Here is a 16,756-nt window from a genome sequence, read left to right as displayed (position 1 = left end):
CTATAACAAAATCCCAATTGCTTTAGAGGACCAACATAAGACCACTTTTACATGCCCATATGGAACATTTGTTTACAGGTGTATGCCCTTTGGACTTTGCAATGCCCCTGCTACGTTCCAACGATGCATGATGAGCATTTTTTCTGACATGGTCGAAAAATTCTTAGAAGTATTTATGGATGACTTTTCAATTCATGGGAATTCCTATTCTGAATGTCTTCATCATCTTTCCCTAGTTTTGAAAAGGTGCATATCTAAGAATTTGGTTTTGAATTGGGAGAAATGCCATTTTATGGTTAAATCTGGTATTGTTTTAGGCCATGTAATATCCAAGGAGGGAATTAAGGTAGATAGAGCCAAAGTGGATTTAATTGATAATTTACCACCTCCTCAATCTGTTAAGGATGTTCGGTCTTTTCTAGGGCATGCAGGCTTCTACAGAAGGTTTATTAAGAACTTTAGTCAGTTAGCCCGACCTCTCACCTCATTACTTGCCAAAGATCAAACTTTTGAGTTTTCTAAAGAGTGCCTAGAATCCTTCAAACAACTTAAGAAGGAGTTGACCAATGCACCCATTGTTCAACCACCTGTTTGGACTGAACCTTTTGAACTGATGTGTGATGCTTCAGATTTTGCCATAGGAGCAGTTTTGGATCAAAGGATTAATAAGTTGCCCACTGTCATTTACTATGCTAGTGGGACCTTAAATGATGCACAACTCAATTATACAACCACTGAAAAAGAATTTTTAGCTGTTGTGTTTGCATTAGAAAAGTTTTGGTCCTACTTAGTTGGCTCACATGTGGTGGTGTATACTGATCATTCTGCCCTCAGATACCTAGTTCAGAAGAAGGATGCCAAAGCCCGTCTCATTAGGTTGGTTTTACTTTTGCAAGAGTTTGATTTAGAAATTAGGGATAAGAAAGGAGTTGAAAACCTAGTTGCAGACCATTTATCCCGGCTTCCCAATTCCTTGACTGTTGATTCTCCATTCAACGAGAACTTTCCAGATGAACAATTATTTGCAATGTCTAGTGAACCATGGTTTGCTGACATTGTCAACTTCTTAGTTTCAGGTGTGACTCTGGATCACTGGTCCACCCAAGATAAGTATAGGTTTCATTCCCAAGTTAAGCACTTTTTCTGGGATGATCCTTATTTGTTTAAGATATATCCAGATCAGATTATTCGACGATGTGTTCCTGATCATGAGCAACATTCCATTCTCTCTTTTTATCATGATCATGCATATGGTGGACACTTAGGACCTAAGAAGACTGCCGCAAAGGTTCTCCAATGCGGATTTTATTGGCCCACTCTTTTTAGAGATGCTTTTGATTTTTGCAAGGCTTGCCCTGCCTGCCAGTCTTTTGGCCGTATCAATAAAAGGAACATGATGCCCCTCAACCATATTTTCGTAGTTGAGATCTTTGATGTATGGGGCATCGATTTTATGGGACCATTCCCTAATTCCTTTGGGAATTTGTACATACTTTTGGCCGTTGATTATGTTTCTAAATGGATAGAGGCCATACCTTGTAAAACTAATGACCACAAAGTAGTGGTCCAGTTTCTAAAAGAGAACATTTTTTTCTGCTTTGGTGCACCACGTGCAATAATTAGTGATAGGGGTACTCATTTTTGTAATCGGCCTTTTGAGGCCTTAATGAAAAAGTATGGGATCACCCATAAGTTATCTACCCCTTATCACCCCCAAACTAGTGGCCAAGTGGAGGTGTCTAATAGGCAGATCAAACAAATCTTGGAGAAAACTGTTAATCCCAACCGTAAGGATTGGTCCCTTAGGCTCATTGATGCCTTGTGGGCCCATCGGACTGCATTCAAGACTGACCTTGGCCAGTCTCCGTACCGTTTGGTGTATGGGAAAGCTTGTCACTTACCAGTTGAGTTGGAGCATAAGGCCTTTTGGGCCATTAAGAAGCTTAACTTTGATTTGTTTGATGCGGGAATTCATCGTAGGCTCCAACTATCTGAGTTGGAGGAACTTAGGAATGAAGCCTATGAAAGTTCTAGAATTTACAAGGAAAAGACCAAAGCTTTCCATGATAAACACATTCTGCGTAAATCTTTTGCAATTGGTGATAAGGTCTTATTGTACAACTCTCGATTGCATCTTTTTCCTGGTAAGCTTAGATCCGGATGGGATGGCCCATTTATTGTTCATAATGTATATCCCCATGGGGCTGTGGAGATTTTGAATCCAGGAACAGGGGTAATTTCGAAGGTTAATGGTCAGCGTTTGAAACCGTTCCTCGAGTTTCCCACTACTAGTAGTGAAGAGGTCATGGATCTCCATGAACCTCTTTACACTGATGACTAACTTTTAATCAGGTATGACCCCCTTGCATTGTCTTTGCTTTTAATTCTTTCCATGCATTGAGGACATTGCATGACTTAAGTGTGGGGGAGGGAAACCAGTTTTTGTTTTTTTTCTTTCACTTTGTTTTGTTTGTTTTTCTTTTTATTTATGAGCTTGTTAAGGATGAAGTCCTACTTTGGCTTTTGGCTAATGATCATACCATTCGGTTGCTTAATGTATGAAAATAAAATTTTTGATTAAGGTACCCATTTTGAACGTATAAAAACCCTGTTGAGAAGAAAGAAACAAGCATGTGTCTTGAGATGGGACTTTCTTTTGAAAAATAAGAGACCCTTGTTTTATGGTGATGGACCATATGTAAGTCTGTGGGTTCCTTGTACTTTTGATTTGGAGTTGAGACCTTTTTAATTTGGCATGAGTTGATAAATGCACAATTTTAAATGAAATGTGAAATGTGGTATAAAGAAGATTAAGAGTTGATTCCTTTGGAACTAGACAGGGCATTGCGCCTCAGGAAGCGTGATGTCTTGATCGAAATTCCTTGGGAGGAAACTTCTGAAGTAACTCTAGCATCACTGCCTTTGTAGGCATATGCAAAAAGCAAAGCTACATAGTAACTTGGGTGTCTGGTGTTTGCTCCACCATGTCATTCAGGCCAAAAGTAGTGGAGTAGAATAGAGTTTATTAGTGAAAAAAAAATGTGCAAATGTCATTATTGCTTGGTAACATGTTTGGTCAAAAACACTCCAACGCCTTAGTCATTGGTTCCCTATTTCTTCACAAGTGGTTTTGCCTTAAGATAAGGATGTTTTGGAAGAGACGAGGTGAGTTCCAAATTAAGAAATATGCTAGTGCCTGAAATTGATAAAGGGTAATAAAAGTTCAAGTGTGGGGATCCCTTGCAAGAGAAATTATCTTTGCTTCGGATCGGTATGAGCCTTACCTTTAGCCAAAGTTGGGATTAGTTTATTCTGAATTTTGGGTGTATATTCACTGCAAACACCCACGAGACACAACTCGTCCACTAAGGGTGACCTAGGGGTTTAAAGGCTTGTTGCACATGCTAAGTGCAACCGTGATTCCTACGAAAGTGAGTTAGTTTTTTTATTCTTTTTCTTTTTGTTTTGCTCGAGGACTAGCAAAGTCTAAGTGTGGGGGAATTCTGATGAGCACATTTATGCGTGAAATCTAGGGTAGTAAAACATGCATTTTACATATTTAGAATGGAGCTACCTTGGGTTTTACTCTCTTTTTACAGGTTTTATATTTTCAAGGCCTTAAGGATTATCGGGCGCTATATCTTCAATTTTACACGTAAAGAGGTCCTATTTCTTTCCATGGTTGCAAAGAGGACGAAATTCTGAGCAAGATGGACGTGTTCAATTAAAAGTACACATTCGTTTGGTCACCCGTACAAATGATTATTCTTTTCGGGCCAGAAAAAGAATAATGGATCAGAACTGAACTGAGATGCAGAACCAGCCCATTTGCAGTTGTCCCAGAGGTACAAGGAATACTCCAAATACCAACAAGGATCGATGGACCACATCATTAAGTGATTAAAGATTTGTTTTTGGTAACAACAACTACCTAGCGTAGTTGGTGAGCTATGGTGTACAAAATTCTCTTGCTCACCAAGAGGTCTCAAGTTCGAATCTTATGGTTGTTTTTTTTTAGAAGATTTTGTTGAAGATTTCCTGCTTTTCACTCACTTAAAGCACTAAGGGCATGGAAGGGATTTCCACATCAAATTAGAAGCAAGCAAAATCGTGGAAGGGTTCCTGCGCAAGAAGAGAAGAAAAAAAAAAGGAAAGAAAAGAAAAAGAGGAGAAATAAAGATTGTCCAAATCTTCTCTCTCCTCCACATCATCATCCACCAAAAGATTGTCCAAATCACATAAAGCAAGAAGGAAGAAAATCGTCCCTAGGAGAGAGAAAAAGAAAAAAAATAAATTAGAAAAAAAAGAAAGAAAATAAGGAAAAAATTATAGGAAATTTATTTCTCTCTTCTCTCTCCTCCACCTTAGCACTTTTGGTCTCAAAAGATCTCACAATCAATTGTGGGTTTCTCTCTTTTAGGAAAGAGAAAATTGTTACCCTACCTCCTCATTCCCTATAAATACAACTCATGTAAAAGGAGGAGAGACAATTCATTCTTCTTCTAGTTTTTTTTTTAGTTGCTCTCTCTCTCCCTCTCTCCCTCTTTAGTTTTAGTTCTTCTCTATTTTTGCTTTAATCACTTTTGTAATAGTTTTTTTTATGACAATTAATGCAGGCACTCTTTTATTCTTATTTAGCCTTTTTATGTTTATGATCTATGCAATTGAGTTGTAATTTTTTAAATTATAGTTCTAGGCTTAGATCTAGGTGACAAGATCACTAGCCGTGGAACAATTTTTTTTCAAGTTCAAGCATTGATTCAAGTAAGTAGGCTCTTTCAGTAGTCTTCTCTCCCCCCTCTTATTCCCTCTTCTGACTACCTTTTCTTTCTTAATTTAGGATTTTTATTTTCAGTCGTTACATTATTGCTATCCCTTTCCCCAAGGTTCATGGCTAGTGTATGTGTTGGCTTTGCCCCTCCTAGCCATAGAACCATCAATTTATTGCTTTTATTTTAATTGTCTCCTTTTCCCTAAAGCCAAGTGGAGTAACCCTTGTAAGAGTGACTCTCTGGTCAAGTAGGGAAGCTCATATTATGATGCATCCCTCGAGCTAAGTAGAGAAACCTACTTGTGAGTCTCTCTCTAGCTTTATCCCCTTTCTTTTACTTTATTTTTATATCAGCATTTTTTTTCTTTATTTATTTATTTATTTTTTAATTGCGTGGGTTGTTTATTTTCAGTTATTTAATTATTTAATTTTAATTGCGTGGCTTGCTTCTTTAAATTCTTAGATGACGAATGGTTAGGACGTTATTTTAGATACATATGTTTAGGACGGTAATTAGAGTTAGATCACAACCATTAATTGGTTCACTTTCGTATTATTAAAAAAAATAAAAAAATAAAGTGGTTGCTCTCCTTGTGTTCAACCCGTAGCTACACTGATCCGTACGCTTGCGGTTGCATTTTAAATCTCAAACACAAAGCCTGCTATCTCTCTTTTACATTGTACTCTGAATCAAGTTGCTCTGTGGTTTTGAATGTTGAAATATTAGGTTTTCTGTTCAATAAAATTTCGATTTCAATATTTTTATTTGCTTGTTGTCTCTCTTTCTCTGTTCCTCGCTCGACTTGTTATCTCTGAAATTGATTTTTTTTTTAAGTATTTACATTGTACTCTGAAAAAAGTTGCTATGTGGTTTTGAATGCTGAAATATTAGGTTTTCTGTTCAATAAAATTTAAATTTCAATATTTTTATTTGCTTGCTGTCTCTCTGTCTCTGTTCCTTGCTTAAGTCGCTATCTCTGAAATTGAAATTTTTTTGAAGTATTTACATTGTACTCTGCACCAAGTTGCTCTGTGGTTTTGAATGCTGAAATATAAAGGGAAAGGGTTGTTCTTAGCCACTTATCAGTGACATATGACATATAAAGGATATTCTATAAACCATACATTGATGTTTGCTTTTTGCCTTGAATTTTTTTTTAATAGTTTCCTTTTGGCATCTTCTCTTATATCATGTTAATTTAAGCATTACATACTCTGTAGAGTATATTGTCCATCAAATATCCATATCACATATTTTTTTTTGTCACTGTTGGAGCCCTTTTTATGTAAGCTTCTCTTAGGGGTTATTGCATTTTACAAAGAAATGGATGCACAACAGCGGATGTGTAGCTATGGTGAAGGGGTGATGGTCATCCGGACTTATCAAATGTTGAAGAATCCTGTACGACAATTTTACAGATGTCCATTAGGTGAAAAAATTCGGCTCTTTCATTTGGTTGGACCCAGCTTTGAGGGACTGCATAGACACTATAGACATAGGAGCAAGTCATTCAAATGAAAGTGTTAATAGGACTACATGGGTCATCTTGGCTATTCGTCAACCACCCTATAGTCCAAATGTGAGGAACCAAGTAGGAGTGGATCAGTCATTGCTCAACCATTATTATGGTTTAAACATCTTCCTGTGTATTTGGGTGTTAATTCTTTTGTGCTATGTCTTCTATATAACATCCTTATAAATAGAACTACTATGTCATTCATGAAGTTGGTTCCGTCATTGCCAATCATATGTGGGGTTATTATTATGATTATTTCCTTTTAGCCTCTAATGTATTAACAATCTTTTTTTGTAGGTAAAAAGTCTTTAGCTCAAAATGTTAGAGCACTTGGGTTAATGCCTAGGTTTTGGTGGTTCAAATCCACCAAGACTTTGAAAGTGAACGAATGTGTTCTACCTTACTACTATCATGTCCTTCTGATGGTTTTCCAAGAGTTGTGTTTTTTTTTTTAAGTGGTCCACCTTACTGCTGCCATGCCCTCATGGTCATCACTTGTCCTTTTATAATAGGTTATGAACAACTGTGATTAAGGAGATGTGTACTTTCTTCTCAATTGTTTATAAATAATCATTATCCAAGTAAAACAATTTCTAAACCTAAGGCATGAAACATCAATTAATGTCATCAATCCCTTATCCATTTGAAGCTATTAGAGTTGGGAATGGATAAGCCCACCCCGGATACAACAGTGTAGAGTAATGGGAGTCATCAGATCACTTCATTGGTTGTGTGTGTAAGAGACTGGTGGAGAGATTCCTTGTGGGACTGTGTCTAGTGTCTATATAATGCATGTCTATAGACCCTATATATACCCACCTACCTGCTAGGAATACCCATTCATGCATGGATTCATTTTCATTCCATAAAAAATCTATTATACATCTTGGCTGTGTGGCTCGCACAAGAAGAGAAGTTCAGGAGGCCCATCCTCAGGATCTGCTGCTGAGAAGTTCTCAGGTACCAATCCTGGAGGTCTCATAGTATAATAAATTGAGAAATAATCACAAGTAATTGAGATACTTGCAAAATCATGACAAACTTATAGTACTTGCTAATGATCATACAACATACAAACTAAGGTAGACCTGAAATAAGAGTATAGACACCTAATTTTGTCACCCCCCGGCGATGATGACACAAGAAGAATTACATGTTGGACATTTTAGACTTGGAGAATTTTGAGCTTAGAGTAGAAAATGACCATTTTTTTTCTATAAAATATCAAAAGAAAATGTTTTCAAAAATTAGAATTTGATGTTGTGGATTATTGTGGTTTGTCCCCTCAGGTTGGACATTACACTTTGATATGAGAACTATGCAAATCGACGCCCGATTCTCTCTTTCATTATATGATCCAGGTCCCTACTTTATGTATATTTTTATAAAGGTCTTTAGTTGAGACCACAATCATGTCTCACATCATTGGATAGTGCTCGGACTGAGCTTTCTAACGATATATTACACGTCAAATTCTGACTAACGGTTTGAAAGATATGACCCCCGAAAGTTGACTCCAAAGTTCGGTATCATATTCAATTCCAAGCAATCAAGGAATGCCACATGGTGTCCAAACCCCTTTGTCCAAAAGCAAGCCTTTGTAGACAATTTTCTTTAGTTTTTTAATCCCACATCGGAAATAAGAGAGAATTGTCTAAATTCCCAAGGCTATAAGTATAGCCCTTCCTCTCTTCCAAAAAGGGAGAAAAAAATTGAGAATTTGGAAGAGAGGATGGCCCCATCAAGGTTTTGGTTAGCTTCTTCCATCTAAAATCAAATATTCTCCAAGTCTAAAAATTTAACACATTAATCCTTCCTTGAGCCAGGAGACCTAGTCCGGTTCGGTTCGATTTGGGGCTTGAAGCACAAGGGTTATCTCCCCTTGTTTCTTGATTAAAGCCAGGTTTAAGGTATTTTTCTTCTCCCAATTGCAATTTAGAACTAGTTTATCTATTTTAATAGATTAGATTTAATTAGTTTCAATTCGGTTTAATGTGATTTATTAGATATAAATTGGTTTATTCCGATTCAATTAGGTGTATTTAGGTTTAATTGGTTCATTTAGATTAATTAGGCTTAATTAGCTTTAATTTGGTTTTGTATGGTTTATTAAACGTGAATTAGTTGATTCCAGTTCAATTGGGTTTATCTTGCTTTAATTGGGTTCAATATAGTTTGATTTGGGTCATTGGGTCAAATCCATTGTTTTTGCTAATTCGTTTTATTTTTCATTTTAATTTGTTTTGCTTTCTTTTATTGTTATATCTTTATTCAATTAATCGGTTTCATTTGTGGCTTAATATACTCACTTAATAAGTAGGTTTGATTTGATCTATTTTTGATTTATTTTTGTTCATTAAACATAAACCCTTAGATTAGGATCTCAAGCCCTAATCTCTTCCCCCATCTTTTCTTCCTTTCTTTCTTCTTTTCCCTGTAGCAGAAAATCAGCCGCCCCTTTCCACTCCCTTCTCCTTCCTTTCTTTCTCCTTAACCGAACCTGCAACTCACTCCTCTCTCCTTCTTCTTCTTCTTTTTCTTCTTCTTCTTCCTCTCTTCTTTTCTCTTTTACCATGGCCGAACCCTCTCCACTTCCTTCTCCTTCCTTTCTTTCTCCTTAACCGAACCTGTAAGTCACTCCCTTCTGTTTCTTCTTCTTCTTCTTCTTCTTCTTCTTCGTCTTCTTCTTCTTCTTCTTCTTCCTCTCTTCTTTTCTCTTTTACCATGGCCGAACCGTCTCCACTCCCTTCTCCTTCCTTTCTTTCTCCTTAACCGAACCTGCACCTCTTCTCCTTCTTCTTCTTCTTTTTCTTCTTCTTCTTCTTCAACTTCTTATTCTTCACTACTGACCCAGCACCAACCGAACCACCCGCTGTCTTCTTCTTCTCATATTCTTTTTCTTTCCTTCCTCCAAAATCTGTAGCAACCGAACCCTCTTCCCCCAGCTCTTCTTCCTTTCTTTCTTCTTTTTCCCTGTAGCAGAAAACTAGTCCCACCGAACCTCCTTTCTTCTTCTCCTTCATCTCTTCTTTCCTCTTTTACCATGGCCGAACCCTTTCCACCAATCCCTTCTCCACACCAACATCTTCCAACCTATTCTCTCCAAAAACACATGCATTTGGCTAGTCGGGTTTTGGAACTTCATCCACTCCAGCATTTGGTTCATCTCCCTTCGGCTCATGATCTACATCTAACCCATTTGGTTTGACTTCATCTTCCACACAATCTCTATTTGGAGCATCATCCACCCCTGCGTTTAGAGCTAGTTCATCTCCACCTCATTTTGGTGGATCGACAGCATCTGCATTCGGTCCTTCTTCCTCAATCTTTGGTTCTGCTTCTGCTCCTAGAATGACTTCAACATTTGGTTCTAGTTTGCATTTTGGCAACACCCAGACAACACCATTATTCCAGTCTACTACACCTTCACTTGTGCAAGTGGGTCCTGCTTTTGGACAGACTACTTCAGCTTTTGGGCAGAATACTGCCTCCTCCTTTGGTCAGTCGAGAATATTCAGCAAATCATCAATTGGATTTGGAGCAAGCTTGTTCCCAACCACTCCATCAATGCTGAATTCGAGCAATCCAGTGGGTTATGGGCAAACAACTTCTGTGCAACCTTCTCAGACATCAAGTGCTTTTTATTTTGGAAACATTGGACAGACACAACCAGCGGCCACCGAACCTCCTTTCTTCTTCTTCTTCTTCTTATTTTATTTTCTTGTTTTTTGTTATTTCTTTAATTTGTTGATTAAATACTCCATATTTGTAATACCCACAACCTGATATTTCATTTATGTTTTCTATGTGGAATCTTCCCCTCCTTTTGTTCTTTATTTTTCTTTTATCCATTTTTGGTTTGATTTTCATTTATTTCCTTCTTAATAACATATGGGACGTAGTCTAGGGCGTATGTTAGCAAGGGCATGGCTGGTCCCCCCTCAAACCGGCTCGTAGCATTAGGTGCGTATTGGGGATCTAGGTTTTCCTACTATCTCATATCTTTTGTACTCCAACCCTCACTCGCATTAATATAGTACTAATCTAGATTGATTAAAGTAACATAGTTAACTTAATTAGTCATTTCAATTGTTGTTTATTCAATTATGGTTTGTTAATTTAGTTTTTTTTAATCACTGCATTTGGTTTCTTCATTCAATTCAATTTATTAAACTTATGTAATTACCAATCTTTTCCCCTCTAGTGGTTTGTTTATTTTAATCAATCAACTAATTAGTTATTTAATGTAGGGTAATTAACTAGATTAATTAGTTAAAAGATTCTCTTCTCATTAGCATAACTAGGGTTTTGAAAAATGTTTAACTCATCTTAGATTAGCTCAAGGTAAACATAATTAGTGCAATTAGGTTTCATAATTAATTTAATTAAACTTTAGGTTTAGTTTAATCCTCCTATACTAGATTAGGTAGATTAGTAAAAATACATTCATTTAATTTAATTAATCCATTTCATTTTTTTTTTTATAAATTAATTAGGTCTCATTTAATTTATAAATCTTTTTACCAATTAGATTAAGTAGGATTGCAATAATGTATTTCACAAATTACTATGGAGTAGGATTAATCATTTTAATTAATTCAATTTAGGATTTCATAAATTCATTAATCATCCATCTAGGTTAGGCTCAATTAATTGAGTTAGTTTAATTTAAGTTTTTTTTTTAATTTGTTTTTTTATTCGTTTAATCATTTCATTATTTGCATCATAACCTAGCTAGCATAATTTAGACACTTGGTTTAGGGTTTTCACATGTCATGCTCAGATACATAGTTTAGGGTTTTCAATGACTTAGATTTAGGACTAGTTAGTAGGTACAAACAAACTTTGGTCAAACAAAAGGAGACTGGGCTTAGGGTTGGGCAGACTGGGTTCCTAACACCTTCCCAGTCTATCACTTGACACTTGTCCAGAATCTTGGTGTAAACCAGCTTTATTCATCAAAGTCATTAGTCTCTTTCCCTTGATTGGGAGAGACATTTATGGGTCCTAGACCTTTTCTAGGTGGCGACTCCCTTTTACCCATAACGTGTATCCCCCCTTGGCATTTGATGACCAGGGGATACTATCTCATCTCATTAGGGTCGAACCCTAGCGTGTGTACATGCGCTACTCGCCATATCGCGATCCCGACGGAGGTCTATGATACCTATAGTGGCGACTCCACTAGGGATGTCAGACTCTTGATTGACCATTGTTTGTATAGCTTTGTTTGTACCTTATGGTTTATATATTGACATGTTATTTTTCACTTTTCATCACTTGCATACACTTCTTGCATTGAGCACAGCATGCCTTACCCTTATTCACCCCCGTGGTATAGCTGCCAGGGTCCCTCACATATGTTTGGGCCGCCCCCAGTTACATCACATCCTTTGATACTTTGCCATTTAGGTCTGGAATACGGAACTTCTCGACGAGGGTGTTACCTTGCGTGCTTGAGAGAGATCACACACATTTAGGTGTGCCCAAAGAGACGCTACTGGTTAACACTCTGAGATCGATCTGCTAAAGCTATTCCCCTATTGGTATATCAAAGGGACCACGTGCCTCTGATTTATTCCGTGTATACGGGTGATAGGTATATCGGTCTTATCAAGGTAGCCTTGTCGGTCCTAAACCTAGCCAACATGCATCATATACTTGGACATAGAACCAATGACTAGGATCAACACAACTAATGTAAATATTTTTTGCAATTCATGTTGGAACCCCTTGTAGTCATTTTTTTACCTGTCTCAATCTACCATTCACCAACGGAAGGATTGGATTTATCATTAACATTAAAGGTGCTAGTGTTTATAACTACACCAATTGTTGATTCTTACAACTACACCGTATGATTGGTATCGTGGCTATATGCTAACACCACCAGTCTGATGTGGTATAGGTCTTAACCGAGTAAAGGTTTCACACATGCTACCTCGATGTCAACAGTGGACCCAACTTCATCCACCACGGTTTTTGATGATTGATTCAGTGTAGAGTTGCCTATATAAGTTTTCTTACAAGAACCACCTTTGCTTGATCCACCACTTGAGAGTCTCTTCAACTTAGGCACACTTCTTTAAGTATTCCGCTAAGTTGATGCCACTCTCATTTGAGCTAACTCTTATTTTGTCTGGTCATCCTTGTTTGCGTATGTTTGGCTAGTCTTGTGTTCAAGTAGGAGAGTGTTGTGTATTGCCATCTCACCGTCTATATTTGTCCTTTTCCGATACCAGTCAGTGCCACCAACATCTTACCCAATCAGCCTTTCTCGTTCATCCCACTTAGTTGGGATTGTCCTAGCAACCTCTCGGGACCATCATTCAGTGGTCCTTGATGGCATGCATTCCTCCACAACCACCTTTGGATAACATGGATGGTCGAATGGCCAGGCTAGAGAAAATGATGGCCAACCTCACGGAGGTGGTACGCACACATATGGTCGCACTAAGGGAAGAGGTTCCAGATCAATGGAGTCGCCCTCAAACTCCGAGGTTTGTTCCCCAACCTCCCTACCCGGCCGAGGATGAGTATGACTTCTATGCATGAAGTCTTTCATTGGACAGTTGAGGATAAAGAGGTTCACAGATGAAATGTTGGGTCAAGCTTTTCAATTCTCTCTAACCGGTGTGGCTCACCACTGGCTTATGTCTTTAGACAAGGCATCCTCTCGCACTTGGGAGGACATTATGAGAGATTTCACCAAACAGTATGGCTATAATACTGAAGTGGAATTAATAAGAAGAGAATTGAAAATGACAAGGCAAATACCGAATGAAGGGTTCACCGAGTATTTGAGGCATTTCCATGACAAGGCATTCATGATGAGGGATCGACCAAGTGAGCAAGATCAGATTGCCATGATCATGAGGTCGGTGTGTGGTCCCTACAAGGATGTGTTGTTTGGCCAGGCAATATTGACATTTGATGGACTCAGAATGGTAGCCCAACAGGTCGAGGATGCCCTCACCCAAGAAGAGCTCCCCAAGTACAGCAAACTTGCTAAGGAGGCTAGTAGCAACAGAAAACCTCCTACCCAACAGAGGAATTCGGGGTCTAATGCCACGATGGTGCTTCTTCCCACAACGTCGGCCTTGCCTACTCCAGCAACGCCATTTGTGATTGAGCAAGATGCAACCCCCGCTCCCCGTCATCCTCGAAGGCAGTTCACTAACTTAGGGACTTCTTTGAGTTTAGTTTTGAATCGTTTGCTTCAGGCCAATCTTATAGTCAAGCCAGAGCCTAGACCCTTACCTGAGTGGAAACCTGATTGGTTCAATCCAAACCTGTTTTGTGACTACCATTCTCAGCAAGGTCACGCAACAGATAGATGTTACAAGTTGCAGGAGGCAATCCAAGATCTACTTGATGCAAAGAAGTTTGAAATCTGGGTCAAACGACCCAATGTTGCCATAAATCCCCTTCCTCAGCATCAAACAGTTAATGCCTTGTAGGAAGATTTAGAAAATTTTGACCCGACTTCCCTTATCATTTTATTATTAGTGAAGAGTAGCCAAGCAGAGGTGACCAACGTTGGAGATCTTAGCGGATTTACTTTCCCCCTTCTGGCTGATGTTGTCACTTCTAGTTTAAAAGAGCCTGTAGAGTCAGAGTTGAAGGAAGATGAGATCAATAGCCTGTATGATGAATCTGATTTTGAGACTTACACACCAAATCTTGGTTTAGAGCTAAATGCAGTCAAACTTGAAGCCAATGAGGATTATGATATCATTATCCCTGGGGAAGGGTTGTAGGAAAAGCAAAGGTTTTCAGAGTCTGACGACGAGGTAGAGCTCTACATTCTGGTTGAGATAATAGCAGAAACTCGAAGTGAGAAGAACTACAAGGCAGCAGGACTCACAGAACCACTAATAAGGCCAAAAGATCAGGGACTAAACAATAAGTTGATTGAACCGGAGAATCAAGTATTAAGACAGTTGCGGAAGACCCAAGCAAATATATCTATTTGGGGCTTGCTCATGGCCTCTCCTACCCACAGGGAAGCAATGTTGAATCTCTGGCGAGCACCCAAGTTCCAATTGGGACCAATCTGGTACAACTAGCGATCCTAGTAGGAGCCGCGTATGCAGTGAACTCATTGATGTTTGTAGATGCCGATCTCCCTCTTGAAGGTTCGAGCCACACAAGGGCTTTACATATAACCATTGATTACAGAGGATGTCGAATTCCCCAAGTATTGGTAGACAATGGGTCGACGTTGAATGTTTTCCCTCTCAGGACCTTTAAACATTTAGGATTTGATGAAGCCGAGATGAAGCCATCTAGTCAATGTCTTCAAGCTTATGACAACACCAGGAGGAGCGTGTTGGGAATTTTCACTGTGGTGATAGTAGTTGGACTGGCAGAATTTGAGGTAGACTTCCAAGTTATCGATATTCTTGCGTCTTTCAATATGATTTTAGGCCGTCCATGATTGCACAAGGCTGGGGTAGTTTTCTCTTCCCTTCATCAAAAGATAAAATTTATACTCAAAGGGCAGGTGATCACTATCTTAGCAAATTCTGACTTGGTCGGCATGATGGCATCCATTGATGTGGGGGAAAATAACAACGGTGAGACATCTGAAGTTCGTTTGGGAGGTTTTGAGGTGGGCAGTATCAATGTAACTTTGGGGTCTAGTTCACCGGGAGACAGATTTGATTTGACAGAGTTTAACATCACCAACCCCGGAGTAACCAACATGCTTTTTAAAATGAAGTATTTTCTAGGCATGGGCCTAGGGGTGCGACAACAGGGTGACCCAGATATTTTATCTCTGAATGTGAACACACAACGCTTTGGCCTTGGTTATGTTATGACAGAGGAGGACCAACAAAAGATAGCAGCCAAGAAGCAAAAATATGACAAAAAATTCGAGAGATATGAAGGGTTAAAATACAAGAATGAGGGGAAGAATTTGATCCATATGCTTAGCAACGGGGAAAGTTCTGAAGGAAAGGCAACAGAGGTAGGTCATCAGCAGAACAAGACCGCCAAGGCTGGGCTAGTCAAGGTTTCGAAGTGGAACAACATGGAAGATGGATCTAAGACCGACTCCCTATTTCAAAACTCTGAATGGTTATTTCATCAAAGAAGGGTAGGATTTCTTCTATTGCAGATTCCTAGAACCCTGGTTAGATGTGTTTTCAGGGGAGAGGCTACCAGGCTTTGAGAGCTTCTTTGATTGCACGATTGATTGGGTAGAGTTAGAACATTACTCACTGAAGCCGTTTGAACAGGTCCAACAGAGACACACAGAGGAAGACCTAGATGTTAGCGGTCTCTTCGAAGAGGAGATTATGATGATTGTGGGACCAATGAATCTAAGACACCTTCACCCCACTTGTTGATCCATCGTGTTGAGGGTGTCATTCCTAACTGGAGCTATTTGGATGAGTTTGTTTACTCTGAGGAGCTGAAATTTGTACCTGAAGAGTCGGACATGTTTGGGCCTAAGTCCTTTAAGTTTGTAGGCAGTCCACTTGTTATTTCTCCTTCTGTTTCTCTCCATGTCGAAGAAGGTATTTCCACTTATGCAGTGTCGGTTCTGGTCGGAGTTAAGTCTGATGTAATTGTCCCAGTTATTAATGAAATGAATTCTTCCGAGTATATTGCATCTTCCTCTTCCCTATCCCCTCCATCTCCTGATGATGAATGTTGCAATGACCCATCGCCTGAATTTCTCAAATCATTAAAATCTTTAAAGGAAAAGAATGCCAAACCTGTCTGTGAGGATTTCAGGCTGATAAATTTGGGGTTAGAACATGATCCCCGGGAGGTTAGACTTGGCATGTCCCTTAATAAGCAAGAGACAACCCAATTAATCGAGCTCTTGAAAGAATTTGAGGAGGTGTTTGCTTGGTCATACGCCGATATGCCCGGTATTGATGCTAGTATAGTTCAACATAATCTCCCTCTTTTCTTTGATGCAAAGCCGTTCCAACAAAAGATTTGGCGCATGCGTCCGGATTGGGCTTTGATGGTAAAAGAGGAGATTGCCAAGCAACTCAGTGTAGGGTTCATTGAGGTGACGAGGTATACTGAATGGTTGGCAAATGTCGTAGTTGTACCAAAGAAGGATAGTCGGATCAGGGTATGTGTGGATTAGAGGGACATTAATAGGGCGAGCCCCGAAGATAATTTTCCCTTACCCCACATCGATCTTTTAGTGGATAACACTGCGGGGCATGCGCTTCTATCATTCATAGATGGGTTTTTTGGTTACAATCAGATCCAAATGAATTCCAAAGATAAAGACAAGACTTCTTTCACTACGGATTGGGGCACTTATAGATACAGGGTGATGCCTTTTGGTTTGAAGAATGCCGGTGCTACCTACCAAAGGGCCGCCACCACTATCTTGCATAATTTGATACACAAAGAAGTGGAGGTGTATGTAGATGACATGATTGTCAAGTCGATTAATCGAGAAGGGCACTTTAAGGCTTTGAGGGTTTTCTTT

This window comes from Macadamia integrifolia, unplaced genomic scaffold (assembly GCF_013358625.1).
Source record: "Macadamia integrifolia cultivar HAES 741 unplaced genomic scaffold, SCU_Mint_v3 scaffold542, whole genome shotgun sequence".
Classification (NCBI taxonomy): Eukaryota; Viridiplantae; Streptophyta; class Magnoliopsida; order Proteales; family Proteaceae; genus Macadamia; species Macadamia integrifolia.
Note: the sequence above shows the minus strand (reverse complement) of the source record.